General features: G+C 42.2%; 1 pseudogene; it reads left to right on the top strand.

Annotated features, from left to right (window-relative positions):
* The first annotated feature begins 6,410 nt into the window (after positions 1-6,410).
* On the top strand, positions 6,411-7,768 carry LOC103070237 (heterogeneous nuclear ribonucleoprotein A1-like; annotated as a pseudogene).
* Positions 7,769-15,582: the final 7,814 nt, after the last annotated feature.

Here is a 15,582-nt window from a genome sequence, read left to right as displayed (position 1 = left end):
CTAAAATGTTTAAAGAGGCTCAAATGTTTGAAGATTCTTTGTTGCAGCTTGGTTTTACTTTATGGTTTTATCTTTTATTTCTTTTGGCAGTTAAGTTTGAAAAGGATCAAATAGGAAAGCCCTCTGAAAATTAGGATGTCATTTTCCCAGACGTTTAAATTGGAACTCTTTGGGGTAATAATTTTGGAGATATTTTCCTTTTAAATAAGTATTTTGGGTATATCTTTATGACACCTTTGTGAATTTAGGCAATGGAAAATGTGTTATTGAAGATTCTTTGAAAAGTGAACACTTTTAATTTCTGTTGCTAGCACTACCCACTCTGTAAGGAATCTCCAATCAGGCAAACTAGTAACCAGGCCCAAAATGCTTCTCATTTACCCACCCAGAAAATTTTGCCCACTAGAGCTCTTACACTTCTAGTAGATAACTATGCACATCTTTGGTTTATGAGGATTTCAAACCTAAATATAATAGTTATAGGATATTCCACAGTCACTGCTGGATTCCTGTCATAGTAAGAAATACATCCTTTGATCTCTTTTTTCATCCTTTTTTAGGAAGGAAAAACTTAGTATATCTCATAGTGATGAATGCAACTGCCATGATAGTTTTGAGCCTACCTGTGGACCTTGATGATTTAGTATGTTCCCTGGAACAATTTCTCCTCCATCTCGAAAGATGGTGGTATTTCTTGAGAAAGTTAACTTGGTATTTGTTTTTCCTGCACAGGCCCTAAGCTAACTGAGGAAATCTCGGTTAGCCAGGCTGTTCCAGTGGCCCATTGAGTCCTCTGATGGCAGGAATTCTATGAATAATAATGGGGACACGCAATCCCATGCAGACTCAAAGAGAATTCTGTCTAATCACCCGGAAATTCTGCTTCGTCACAGTCCTTCCTCTTGCCATAAACTGCCTTGGCTTTCTCTTTGCTTCCACATCATTTAAGCCTTTCTGCCTACCCTCCAGTCTATCCACGGGGCCTCCCACTGGTATCCCGGGGTTTCCTGGGACTTTCCAAGAGGCTCCAGCGGTGGTCCTTTCCCCGTCCTTCCAGGACTAGATGATAAAATCCACATGCGCTCTTTTAGAAGGTTGGAACAACACAGGACAGAATAAGAAACAAAGTAAAGGTTTTCCTAAATTCTCCACCTAGAGATATCCACTGCCAATTGACTGGAGACCATTCTTCCAAAAGTCTCTCTATCATTTGTACATCTTGTTGAATAAAAATGACACTATACCATGCATGTCATTTTATAAACTTGTTTTTGCTCAACAACATGTCATGGAGATATTTTTCATATCACTGATTTTATGCCTGCATATTTCCTTTTAAAGGCAGCGTGAGTCCCTCATATAGCCCTTTTGTGGGACATTGAGGGCATGTCCATTTTTTTCATATTATAAAGAATGCTGAAATGAGCATCTTCTATGCAGACATTTTTGTGTGCTTCTCTGATTAGCTCTTAAAGACTTAAAAGAGGAATTATTGGGTTGAAGGATATACATGTTTTTATATATGTAGTCAAGCTGTCCTCTGGGAATTTATTATATGATACAAGTCCTGCCAGCTGACTTGTGCGGGCCAGAGCACAGGGTGGCTGGGAAGCTGTATTTGCCTCTATTGATTCAGCCTTGTGCAGCCTGCAGCTCGGAACTGTGGCTTGTCCTGTGTCCTCTCTAGGTTCTCATCAGAGTGATTCACAATGCAGCTCGACTGCCTTCCCCCTCTTTCTTTTCCTTACCTTAATAGCCTATGACATTTTAGGGACCAATTTCTTAATGCTTACAAAAGTCCCTTGAATTATTTGAATCAATAGATGATGTAAGAGAAAAAACTTAACCCTTGTATATCCCATGTTCTATGACTTGGTTAACCTGTGGATAATCTCTCCATTGCTTTCTATGGCTTCGTCACCTTCCTTTGTCACTTTATGTGAAAGGGGGAACCTTAGCACTTGCCTCTTCTAGCTGTAGTGGAGATTCACTCCATTTTATTTTTAGTAAACATTTATTGAAATTGTAAAACTAACATGGTCAAATTCCACAAAGATTGAAGAACAGAGAAACAAGGCATATCACCATTTCTCCAAATTGTGAAACTGTCACCTAGAAGGTAGCATAGGCTTTGCCCCATTAGTGAATTTAGCTGCTCCTTTGTGCCTGGAATGTGGTATTTTCCCTTAAACCAAAGAACTACCGGGTTGTATGAACTTTCAGAATATCAGCTTCTCAAAATAAAAATGTTTTTTTCTTTATAAGATAGGATCAACATTTGGCTTTTGAGAATAACGATTTCTTCTGGTGCAGTAAATATGAGATTTCTTTAAAAAGAAAAGAAAAAAAAAACAGAAAAAGAAAAAAGAGAGCCCTGCCTAAGTTTTCCTGATGTCATCATTGAGTAAATAAATGCACCTTGTACAGAATGAAGTCACAGCCACAGGCCTTGTATCCTAGTAAAATGGATTTCCGAATGTCTGAGATAGTTTTCCATGACGGTACAGGAGACAGGAACACAGGCCAGGTTCTGGTTGTGACATTAAGATTGGTTGGTCTTCTGCATGGTCCAGGACCTCTCATTCCTGCGTCTCCTCATGAGTTCCATCTATTGTCCACTTCGAAGCTGGGTGCGCCCCGGAGATTTGCTTCTTTGATGTGTGTGCATGGATTCTTACTTTTGCGTATTTTGACATCCTTCATTTCCAACAGCTGTGGGATAAACACTTGCAGGCAGTGAGTGGTTTCATCCTGCAAGCTGCCAAGATGCTTGCCAAAAGTTTCATGTTTTCTTACCCTGCACGGAAAGCCTTTAAAAATGCTTAGTTTTCTTTTCTCTTATTTCTAACAGTCTTGCCCTCTGTTTTAGGAGATGTGGCTGGCGAATCTGGATGTCATATTGGAACATTGTTTTTTCACGGGGTTTAATTTCTCCTTTAAAAAATTGAACGTGCACTGCTTTCTTGTCTCTTTGTAATCAATAGAGTTGACTCATTTTTGTAATTCCTACACTCATCAAATTACGTCAGTGGAGCATTTTGTTCAACATCTTTGATTCTAATCAGGTGGTTCCTTAGAATTGTTAAAATAGTAACCTTAGAATAGAAAATAGAATCAGGAATTTAAATTTTATTGAATCCCTGGAATGTGAACTCCATGAAGATGTGCAGTTTTTTGTCTGTTCTGTTCACTGCTATATCCTCAGCAGTGCTGGGCATGTACTCAGTAAATATTTGTGGAATGAATGAATGAGGGGATCCAATAAAAAAGAATTATATACGTTGAACAATTCAATGAAGTGGTGGTTCAAATCCCTTTTCTCATTCTCTCATTGATTTTTAAGTGAATGAAAGCTCTGTGACTTTGTCAACTGTCTTAAATTCTCTGGATCTCAGTTTTCTCATCCATAAAATAAAGACTTGATAAACTGTAAAGTCCCTTCCAAGCCTAAACCTTTATCATGGCGGGTGATACACATATATCAGTGATGGGCTAACTTGTACACCTCCTGCCAAGCAGAACCGCCACAGAAGAGATAGTTCCAAATGGAAATTTTCCCAAAATAATTGTGGATGGAGTTACTGAAGAATAAATGCATAATCTCCAGGGAACACTCTTGAATGATAATACTAATTTGAATGCATAGATTCCCTCCTTCCTTGCTTTCATCAGTCTCATTGCTACATCAGGCTCTTAACTGATGGGTACTCTGAATAAAATGAATTTGAAAATGACCCAAACAAAGAAAGAAGGCATTTCCCGTTTTCCCATACTTAAAGCACAATCCTTTGTGCTTTCACACCCAGGAAAAAAATGCATGGCGTCAGTGGTATAGAGTTTTGTTGGTCAATACCATTTTACTTATATTATTAATGCAGTGCTCTGCAAAATAAATTTTAAGACAGTATATTGAATATAATCACATTTCGTAGGTAGCTGGGTATGTTCTAGAATGAATTTATTTTGTCTATTTTAAATTGACTTAAAAGTGCTAGAAATTGTATTGCTTTTCTCAGGTTACTCTCTATTTTAACAATTCTCAACTTGAAATGTTTTCTGTTTGCTCGGATATTTCCATGTCATTATATTTTTCTCATTAGTTCTTTCTTAATTCATTAAAGGAAAATGTTTAAGCAGTACATCTCTTGACCCCACGATACAATTTCTTTACATCACTTAATCCTATATGTGAAAGATCTAGCTATTTGTCTAGTTGCCTTTCTTAGTTATATGCCTAGTTCCAGTATATTAGCTTGGTTGGTATTATTGCACCGAAATGTAGGGGAGATTGTAAGATCCATCCACATAATATAAATGGATACATCCTTGAGAAGGAAAGGAGGGTGGAAGGAGGAAACTCCCTGTGACTCTCTATAAAAAATGGTAAAAATGTCTTGTGTGCCCAACACAGATGTTTCACTTTAAAATTTAAGGATAATTTAATGTTTTGATGCTGGTTCTATTTAATAATTTACTTTTGTTTTATGGAGATTTAAAAAAAAGGAATGAGGGAATAGGAAAGTAGACATACAAAGAGAAAGGAAGGAAGGAAGTAAGGGAGGGAGGAAAGAGGGAAGAAAAAGAGGGAGGGAGGGAGGAAGGAAACAAGCTAGCCATTGCTAAGGCCAAGGCCCTTGCTTATTTGAGTGGAGAATGTTACAGTGATGAAAGTGGCAACTCGGAGGAGCCCCGCAATCCCTTCCTTCCTTCCAATCTTCTCCTAGTTTCACCTGCCTTCCTCCCGTCCAACTTTTTCTTCCCCTCTCAACTTCCTTCCTCCCGCTTTTCCCCGAATATCTGCCCACCATTGCCGATGATACGCCTGTCTGTTGCTGGGGACACCTTAGTGACAACACAGACATGATCCCTCACACGTGGAGCTGAGCCTCTCCTTGGGGAGGACAGAGACAAAGCAGCAAGTCACACCGACTGATGGGATTATCCATTCTGATAAAGGCAGTGACAAAGGTGACAGGGGAGAGGGGGATGGTGGGACAAACTTAGACTAACGGGTCAGCAAAGAACTTGCTGAGGAAGTAAAATGTTTACACTGAGACTTGAAGGATGAGCTGACATTATCTAGGAGTAAGGGTGTGTGTGTGTGTGTGTGTGTGTGTGTGTGTGTGTGTGTGTGTGTGTGTGTGCGTGTGTGTGTGTATCTGTCTGTCTGAGGGGAGAGGGGAAGGTGTGAGCCCAGGCAGAATGAAAAGCAGATGCAAAGGCCTTGAGATGAAAAAGACTGAATGTTAGAGGAGCTGGAAGGTGGTCAGAGTAGCCAGAGTAGGCTGGGGACAGGGCTGGAAATGACTGTGGGGTAACGTAGGCAGAGCCTTGTGGGCTGTGTCAGTTATTTTGGGTGCTCTCTAGAACAACCACGGGAATCCACTGAAGGGCACTGAGTGGAGGTTAATATGATTTGAGTCTTAAGGAGATTTTAATAGTTTAAAGATTTTTCTGACCACCCTCTAGGGAATGGATTGCAGTTATCTGAACTAAGGAGTGCCACAGTGCACCTAGCCAAAGTGTACCTACACAGCATAATGTAGGAGCCAACTGTTCAGGTTCAAATCCCAGTTGCTAGCCTTGGGCAAGTGAATTAAATTTTCTGTGCCTCTGTTTCTTTATTTGTAAAAGGAGGGTGATAACAGTATCAGGCTGAGGGCTGTCGTGTAGATTACAACAGCGTAATAATGTCTGGCATATAATAAGTACTCAATAAACATCTGCCGTTGTGACGACTTATTCCTGAACTTTGCTCTGTAACACACAGGCTGTCAAAAGGTAATATTAAAAGACATTTAAAATGTTTTCTAGGAAAAGTAGCCCATGAGGAACCCTTTAATAAAACAAGCAAGCAAACAAACAAAAAGACCCTGTATCTTTCTAGCTGGAAAAATCTTTTCGTGTATGAGGTTGCTTAGCATGCGGGACAGTCATACTGCCTAAGGAGTCCTCTGAGGGCAGTGAACCAGCCCCATCTTCCTACTTCAATTCATCCAGCAAACTTCAGAGTATCTCCGTCTGCAAGGTACTGGTGTTGGTTAAGGTGGTTTTGGAGGCAAGAGACAGAAAACTCCTACTCAGCCAGCTTAAACCATGAATCACTCTATTATTTTATATGGTGAGGGATCCAAAGGCAGCGTGGCTCTGGCTCTTTCTCTGTCTTTCTAGATTCCTTTGCCTCTGCCCCTTTCTGGTGCTAGCTTAACCCTCAGACTGGTGTCAAGAGAGCGGCTTTCATCCCCTGTGTCTCATTTGGGTGGACGACATCCCTCCTAAGCAGAGGAACAATCTCTTCCTTGTGTCTTCTTTTAAAAGCAAGGAAATCGAGATATGTTCTGTAGATGGGCTTTCTGCCCATGGATGCTGCTGAGTAAGCATCGTTGATATCTCCCCCCTCTACTGCCGTGATGTCCAAGTCAGAGTGTCCCAAAGAGCCTGAACAGCTGTGGAAGCTCTTCATCGGAGGTTTGAGCTTTGAAACAACCAATGAGTGTCTGAGGAGCCATTCTGAGCAGTGGGGAGCACTCACAGATTGTGTGGTAATGAGGGATCCAAGCACCAAGCACTGCAGAGGCTTCGGGGTTGTCACATACGCCACTGTGGAGGAGGTGGATGCGGCCATGAATGCAAGGCCACATGAGGTGGATGGAAGAGTGGTGGAACCAAAGAGGGCCGTCTCAAGAGAAGATTCTCAAAGACCTGGTGCCCGTTTACCTGTGAAAAAGATTTTTGGTGGTGACATTAAAGAAGAGACTGAAGAACATCACCTAAGAGATTATTTTGAACAGTGTGGGAAAATCGAAGTGACTGAATTCATGACTGACCGAGGCAGTGGCAAAAGGAGAGGCGTTGCTTTCCTAACTTTTGATGACCATGACTCCGTAGACAAGATGGTCATTCAGAAATACCACACTGTGGGGCTTCCCTGGTGGCACAGTGGTTAAGAATCCGCCTGCCAATGCAGGGGACATGGGTTCGAGCCCTGGTCTGGGAAGATCCCACATGCCGCGGAGCAACTAAGCCTGTGCGCCACAACTGCTGAGCTTGTGCTCTAGAGCCCGCGAGCCACAACTACTGAGCCCGTGTGCTGCAACTACTGAAGCCCGCACGCCTGGAGCCCATGCTTTGCAACAAGAGAAGCCACTGCAATGAGAAGCCCGCGCACCGCAATGAAGAGTAGCCCCCACTCACTGCAGCTAGAGAAAGCCCACGCACACACAGCAACAAAGACCCAACACAGCCAAAAATAAATAAAATTTTACAAAAAGAACACAGGTTTAAAAAAACAACAAAAAGGAAACACCACACTGTGAATGGCCACAACTGTGAAGAAAGGAAAGCCCTACCTAAGCAAGAGATGACAGTGTTTCATTCCAGCCAAAGAGGTCGAAGTGGTCCTGGAAACTTTGGTGGTGGTCTTGGAGGGGGTTTTGGTGGGAATGACAGCTTTGTTCATGGAGGAAACTTCAGTGGCTGAGGTTGCTTTGGTGGCAGCCGTGGTAGTGGTGGATATGGTGGCAGTGGGGATGGCTATAATGGGTTTGGTAACGATGGAAGCCATTTTGGAGGTGGTGGAAGCTACAATGATTTGGGCAGTTACAACAATCAGTCTTCAAATTTTGGACCCATGAAAGGAGGAAACTTTGGAGGCAGAAGTGCTGGCCCCTGTGGTGGTGGAGGCCAATACTTTGCCGAACCATGAAACCAAGGTGGCTGTGGTGGTTCCAGCAGCAGCAGGAGCTATGGCGGGGGCAGAAGATTTTAATTACTGCCGGGAAACAAAGCTTAGCAGGAGAGGAGAGCCAGAGAAGTGACGGGGAAGCTCCAGGCTACAACAGATTTGTGAACTCAGCCAAGCACAGTGGTGGCAGGGCCTAGCTGCTACAAAGAAGACATATTTTAGACAATACTCATGTGCATGGGCAAAAAAAAACTGGAAGACTGTATTTGTGACCAATTGTATAACAGATTATTTTAGTTTCTGTTCTGTGGAAAGTGTAAAGCATTCCAACAAAGGGTTTTAATGTAGTTTTTTTTTTTTTTTTTTTTGCACCCATGCTGCTGATTGCTAAATGTAATAGTCTGATGATGAAGCTGAATACATGTGTCTTTAAAAAAAAAAAAAAAAAAAAAGCCAGGAAATCTTTTCCTGAAGCTCCTCAGCAGAACCCCCTCCTATCTCATTGACCACAAAATTGGCCCGTGACTATGTTGGAACTGGTCATTGACAAGGGGAATGGCGCCATCATGATTGACTTGGACTCCTCATGGCCCACGCACTAAGGGCCCAGCCTCCTCTGAAGCATGTGGACAGATTGGAGAAGGGGAGACACCAGAGTAAAATGGGGATTGTGTCAGGAATGAGGAGAGAAGAAATGCCTGAGGGTTCGGCCTCCAGCAGCATCTACCAAATAGCTGTAGGGCAAATCATTGCCTTCAAAACCTCACATTCGAGAGAGTGAGGTGGAGACACACAGAATTTGAACATTGATCAGAATGCAGTAATTACTGAAATAGAGTTTTGATCAGAGGACATGGGAGTGTGGAAGAAAAATTGATTAATCCTTCTTTGGCTGGTATCAGGACTGGTGATAACCGACCAGCCCATGGAAGAATTGAATAAGAGTCAGCTGAAATATGGCTTTCTTGGTAGAAAAAGAATTTTTTTTTATGATGTTTCTAAAACCAAGATTTTTCCCAATTTATTAAAAACATTAAAAAAATGTGTGGTAAAATGCACATAACATAAAATTTACCATCTTAACCATATTTAAGTGCGTAGTTCAGTATTGTCGAGTCTATTCACATTGTCATGCAACCAATTCCCAGAAGTTTTTCATTTTGCAAAACTGAAACTCTGTATCCATTAAACAACTCCCCATTTCCTCTTCCCTCCAGCCCCTGGCAACCACCATTCTTTCTGTTTCTGTGAGTTTGACTATTCTAGATACTCATCTAAGTGGAATCATACAATATGTGTTCTTTGGTGTCTGGCTTATTTCACTTAGCCTAATGTCCTCAAGGTTCTTTCATGTTGCAGCCTGTCCCAGAATTTCCTTCCTTTTTAAGACTGAATAACATTCCATTACATTTATATATCACATTCTGTTTATCAGGTCATCCAGGGATGGACACTTGGGTTGCTTCCTTGTCTTGGCTATTGTGAATAATGCTACTGTGAACATGGGTGTATGTATATTTCTTCAAGACTCTGCTTTCAATTCTTTTGGTTATACCAGAGTGGAATTGTCAAGCTTGGTCCTTAAATCTCCTAATGTGTGTTCTTATTGTAAGGATAATAGTTGAAGGTGGATGTATGATTTATGTTTTCGAGCCTTGCTGCCCACTGTGGTACCTGGTCTCGTAGGAGCATCAGGTACACCTGGGAGATGGTTAGGTATCTTGCCCCAGCTCTACTTACTGAACCAGATCTGCAAGTCCTAGGGAATCCCCAGGTGCCTCCAAGGCACATTAAAGTTTGAGCAGCCCTGCTCTAAGTATACACTGTTTCCCTTCCGAGAGTTTACAATCAAGTGTATCTTTTCTCTTCGGTTTTACCTTCATTCAAAAATTTGCTCTTCCCTCCCCTTTGTGCTACATACAAATCATTTGCTTTCAGAGACTTGATATTTAACATTGCAGCTGCAGAGATCTTTTTTTTTTTTTTTTTCTTTTTCCCGTTAACTGTTTCATCTGCCTCTAAAAGAGGCAGGAATTAGATCAGCTGGAATTAGAAAAGAAGACCCGCTGCAGAGGTGACTGCTGATTAAGTCCCATCTAGAAGATTATTAGTTTAATACAGCAACAAAGCAAACAAACAAAAAGAGAGCATATTTTAGTTTTGGTTGAGAAGGGTAGGACCCAGGAAAACAGAAGTATGTGAAAAGAATTGCTAAGTGACTGATAAATAGGCTTAAGTTATTTAAACTGGCACCGAGCACGGCTTAAACAGTATGTTTTGCATCATCTAAATTTCTAAATACCTGGAGTATATTTGTAAACATGGCAATCTAACATGTTATTGAACGGCACATTCATATTCAAATGAGCATAAATGAGGATTTAACAGCTGATTGCACAGTGTGAATGATAGTGACTAATTGTCAAGTCGGAAAGTTGCGCAGATAATAGTTAGTACTAATGCGATCGGCACGCAGCCGCAGTGATATGACTTACAGTAGCAAATCCGTGAATTTTCAGCTGGCTGCCCAAGTCCCCGTACATAAAAGAACGAGTCTGGATTAGGGCAACATGGGCCAAATGGGCAGTCAGAAGGGAATAGAAGGGCGAGGAGGAAGAATCGGAGCTAGGTTTGAGGGGCGGTGTGAAACTTTTCTTTCCCCCTACGCCGGCCTTTACCTCTTTCATAACAGTCATCAATGGGGCTCCCTGGCCATTCAGCGCTGTCCCTCTCTTCTAGGAAGCAATTGTTCAGAGGTGTGGCTCATTTCAGGCATTAATCTCCGCTGAATGGCGGCTGTGCTACACATTCTGTCTCTACCCGGAGCCTGCAGGCAGCTGGTCAGTGGAAAGTAACAATGACCACAGAAGGAGAATGGGGCAAATGCTTTGCTGCAGATGCTGCATCCCCAACATTGACCTTGGTCATTTCCCTCCCAGGGTGGCTTGGCCCTTCGCAGCGGGAGCCTGGCTTTGCGAGGCTGCCATGGCGGGCAAGGTGGCCGCTACCTGCGGATTTGTTGTCTCCTAATAACCCTTAGACCCGACAGGCAGTCACCGTGAGGACTGGAGACGGAGGCCAATGTGGAGGCTGCTAAGGCAAGACATGAAAACGAACGCCCTAATTTTTCAGGCAGGGGCTTTTCCAGCAGGGATGAGCGGCTCCAGTTCCCAGTGGGTCTGGCCGGTGATCCAAGCCTGGGTGTTGGGCATTGGTCAGGGGAAGTGGCTGTTCTTTCAGACCAGCGCTTGCCTCCTGCATCCTCTGTCACCCCGTCTCCAGCCTGTGCAGAATGATGGGAGGGGGAGAAATGTAACAAAAAATCCTGTCTTCTGTCCACCCCTAGTGCCTTCTATACCTCCACCCCCACCCAGGGGGAAAAACATATCACTATCCTCATCCCTACCCCATCTTCAGCCCATCTCCATCTCATCCAGTCTCCTTCTCCGTCTTTCTCTACCTCCGCCTTTCTCTCTCTCATCTATTTCTCACCTCTCATCTATCAATCAATCGATCATCTATGTGTCTATTTATGTATCTATCTATTTTCTATCATCTATCAATTATCAATCAATCAATCAATCATCTAGGTATCTATCTAAGTATCTAGCAATCTATCATCTGTGTATCTATTACCTATCTCTATGTATCTATCATCTAATACAGAAACGCAGATTCGGTCGTGTACTGCTTATCACTTCTTTGATTAAACCATTAATGACTGCCCATTGACAACAAAAAGTGCAAACTTTTTACTAGAACCCTGCAAGTCTTTCATAACCTGAACCACGTTGGTTTCTCTTCTTCCCTTCCTCCCTCCTCACTTCCTCTCTTCTTTCCTTCCTCTGAGGTCACAGACATGGTGCCAAGCACAGGACATCCTGACACTCCCTCCCACCCACTTCCTGACGACTGCCTTTCATCACACCCTGCCTCTGCCCCCATCTCCATCACCTCCAGGGTTTGGTCTCAGAGCCACACTGGACCTCTTGTCTTCCCCCCAGGCTCCCTGCTCCTTCCCCTCTCCCAGCCCCTGTCTTTGAGCTTTCCTCTCTAGCATGCTTGTTCCTGAACCCACATTCTGGCCATAAATGATTCCTTCTTTAGAGCTCTCTTTGTCGAGAACAAGCACAGCTGTACCTCTTACCAGACTGAGGGTTCCTTTCTCATTTTATCCCAGTGCCTAGAAGGGTTTCCAGCTTAATAATATGTGCATGTGAGGGAGAAGGGGTAAGAAGCCTTGACTGCCATTTCTACGTGGATGGAAGTCAAGAACTCGGACCCTGGAGCCAGGCTTCCCGCTCAGACCTACCTCAGCCATTCACCGGCTGTGCATCCTTGGGTTGGTCTCCTCATCTCTCTGAGCCTCGTTTCGTCAAGTGTACAGTGCAGCTTGTTACAGTAGCTACCTCATAGGGTTGCTCTGAGGACTGAATGAACGAGTGCATGTGAAGTGCTTAGCCGACTGTAGATGCTCAGTAAATAGAATTCAAACTCCCTGAGGACTGGGACCCTTGTTTGATTGACTGATAGGTTTCCAGCACCTAGGGCTCTGCCTGGCATGAGAATGAATGGAGGGAGCTATAGTAGTAATCATATGTGAAAGCTGCAGTTGGTGGGTCCTGCTGGTATTTGCATCCATGTGGGTTGGAATAAGCGTTGGGTGACCCTCAAACCTCTCTTTACTCTGCATGTGGAAGGACTGTGCTTAGGACTTCGTTATTTGGTTACTGTTGCCCCAATTCACCTGGAACACATATCTTTCACGCTGCCCTTCAGCTGTCATTCAGGGGGCCAGCACTCTCCAGCCACACTGCATGGTTTGAAGCTGTGTTTTCAAGGGCTCCCTCCTCTAGCTCTCCACTCTGAAGATGTTTCCCCCGCCCCTGCACCACTGGTTGGGTCACCTTGGCCATGAGATCCTGATTTTCCATCCCATTCTAATTCGGTAAGTCCTCCTGCTTTGCTGTGCCCTGTTTCATGCAGGACTCTTGCGACACTTCCATTTCCCACACATGTTGGCTTCCCCTGACCCAGTCAAGGTTATTTTGGTTGCAAGTGCACAAAACCAACTCAAGGACTGTAAGGAAAGGGGCATGAGTGATGGAGGAGGTTTATTGGAAGGAATCAGGAATATCTCAGAACTGATGGTCAGGAAAAGCTGATGGAACCAGCAGTGGGGACGGCTCAGCCACGGAGGCCACTCTCTCCACCCACAGAACCCGTGGGCAAGCATGCCAGAGGGCTTGGCTGGAGGGGAATGGGGCCATGGGCTTTGGACTTAGGTTACCTGAGAGCAGGTGCCACTCCAGGCCAAGCCAGAGGAGAGGAGAGGTTTTGGTTGCAGAACAAAAGCATCCTATCCCAGCATCTCCTGCTCAGACAGTCAGTTTGGAAAAGTTAGTTTCCTGACGCAGGTTACTTTGGGACTGAGTAAGAAGGGACCTTTACCTAATTCTCCTCCTGATGCAAACCTAGGGGAAGGGCATGCTGGGCAAAGAGACTCTAAGGGGATGGTTGTTAGGGCCTGGTGCAGCTGGGATCCCCTGACGTGGGATATGGGACATGGGATCCCACTTTAGCTCGGAAAAAAGGCCTGAGCTGAGTCCACCTTTGCACACAGCAGGTCACTGTGTTAACTCAGAGACCAAAGGACTTGGGTGGGGCTGGAAATGGGTTGGGAATTAGGGGTGATGAGATGCCACTGATGTGAGACAGGGATTCTTCTTTCCTTTTTTCCTCAAATTCATGTCACACATTTCATAGATAATTTTGGTTCCCAGGTTATAAAAGGACAGTTCTTAATCCCAGGATTAAAAATGTTCATTTTAGGATTTTTTGATTGATAATAAATTGATGAAGACAAGCATCATTGCAAGGAATAGAGAGCCAGGCTCCTTAATATTCACTCAGTTACAGCGATTATTGGATTTGGTTTTGCTCTTACTTTTCTATATCAAATAGAATTGTTTTTCTGTTTGTTTTTGACATTTCTATTTTTTTCTTAACCTTTATTTTTTAGAGGATTCTTACATTCACAGAAATAGAATTGGTTTTTGTTATAGCTTTTATATGATTCCGATTTCACAGAAAGTTTCTACAATCTACACATTTGTATTTGTGCCCTGGTAAATATCATTCAGTTTTACTTTTTAACTTTTCATACAGAAGAATAAAAATAAGAAATTTTAAAAAATCACTGATTCATGAAACACTCGTTTGGCAACAGTATAGCTATTGAGTTGGGACTGTGGCAACCTTCATTTTGACAGAATGAGGACAGATTATTGTTCAGATTAGAGTAGTTTATGAAATTAACCACAATCATAAACAAAATATTAGCAAATAGAATACAGCAATGTATTAAAAGAAGAATATATCTTGACAAAGTAAAGTTTATCCAAAGTGTGAATATTTGTTGAACATTAAAAAATCAATGTCATAAAGAATAAAAATCTTGTGACCGTACTAATAAATGCTGAGGAAACATTTGATAAAATTCAACACCCATTCTGTATTAAAAAAAAAAAAAGAAAACAACAACAAAACCAAAAAGCTCTCAGCAAAGTCGAAAATCAAGGAAAGAAAACTCCTCTCTAATAAGGGTTATCTATTGAACACTTAGAACTAACATCACACTTAATGGTAAAATATTAGATGCTTTCCCTCTACAGTCAAGGCAAGGATATTCACTCTTTTTAAAAAATTTTTATTTTTATTTTTTTGCGGTACATGGGCCTCTCACTGTTGTGGCCTCTCCCGTTGCGGAGCACAGGCTCTGGACGCGCAGGCTCAGCAGCCATGGCTCACGGGCCCAGCCACTCCACGGCATGTGGGATCTTCCCGGACCGGGTCACGAACCCATGTCTCCTGTATCAGCAGCCGGACTCTCAACCACTGCGTCACCAGGGAAGCCCAAGGATATTCACTCTTATCACTTCTATTCTACAATTCAGTAGAGGGCCTAGCCAGTGCAATAAGTCAAGGACAGAAATAAAAGGCATAAAGATGAGAATGAAAGAAGGAAAACCATCTTTATTTGCAGCTGACATCACTGTGTACATGAAACATCCAAAGGAATCTACAAACCACTAGAATTTTTTTAGTGAATTTAGTAAAGTTTCAGGATAAAAGACCAATGTATAAAGATTAAATTGTATTTCTCTATACAGGCAACAAATAATGGGAAAATAAAATTAAAATACACTACTGAAAGTAACCTAAGAATCAAATACTAAGAATAACTTTAATTTTAATGAAAGATACGCAAGGTCTCTACACAGAAATTTATAAAATATTGCTGAGACAAATTAGAGAAGTCTTAAATAAATGCAGAGATATACGATGTTCATGAATTGGAAGATTTAGTATGCTAAGATGTCAGCTTTCCTCAAATTTATCTATCCAGTTAATGCAATCCCAACCTAAATCCCAGCAGAGATTTTTGTAGAAATGAATAAGCTGATTCTAAAATATTTATACAAAGGATCTTAAATAACCAGAACAATCATGAAAAAGAAGAATAAAGGTGGAGGAGTTATGCTAGCTGATTTCAAGACTTACTAAAAATCTATAGTAATCAAGATAGTGTACTATTGGTATAAGGTAAAAAATAGATCAATAGAATAGGATAAAGAGTCCAGAAATAGATCTACCGTGGTTATTGGGCAACATACAGGTGCATGGTCAATTGCTTTTTGTCAAAAATGTCAAAGCAATTCAATGTAGAAAGGCAAATAAGTCACATGTCAGTAAATATCAGGGGAAAATGGTGGAAAAACTAGATATTTTGGCACAGGAAAAAAATTAACCTTGACTCCTACCTCACACTATACACATAAATTAATTTGAAGTGGAAAACATACGTAAATATCTTCACTATTTGGGACAGGGAAAGA

Source organism: Lipotes vexillifer, unplaced genomic scaffold (assembly GCF_000442215.2).
Source record: "Lipotes vexillifer unplaced genomic scaffold, Lipotes_vexillifer_v1.1 scaffold689, whole genome shotgun sequence".
In the NCBI taxonomy this organism is placed as follows: Eukaryota; Metazoa; Chordata; class Mammalia; order Artiodactyla; family Lipotidae; genus Lipotes; species Lipotes vexillifer.
The sequence above is the reverse complement of the archived record's forward strand: the minus strand, read 5'-3'. Positions and strand labels throughout refer to the sequence as shown.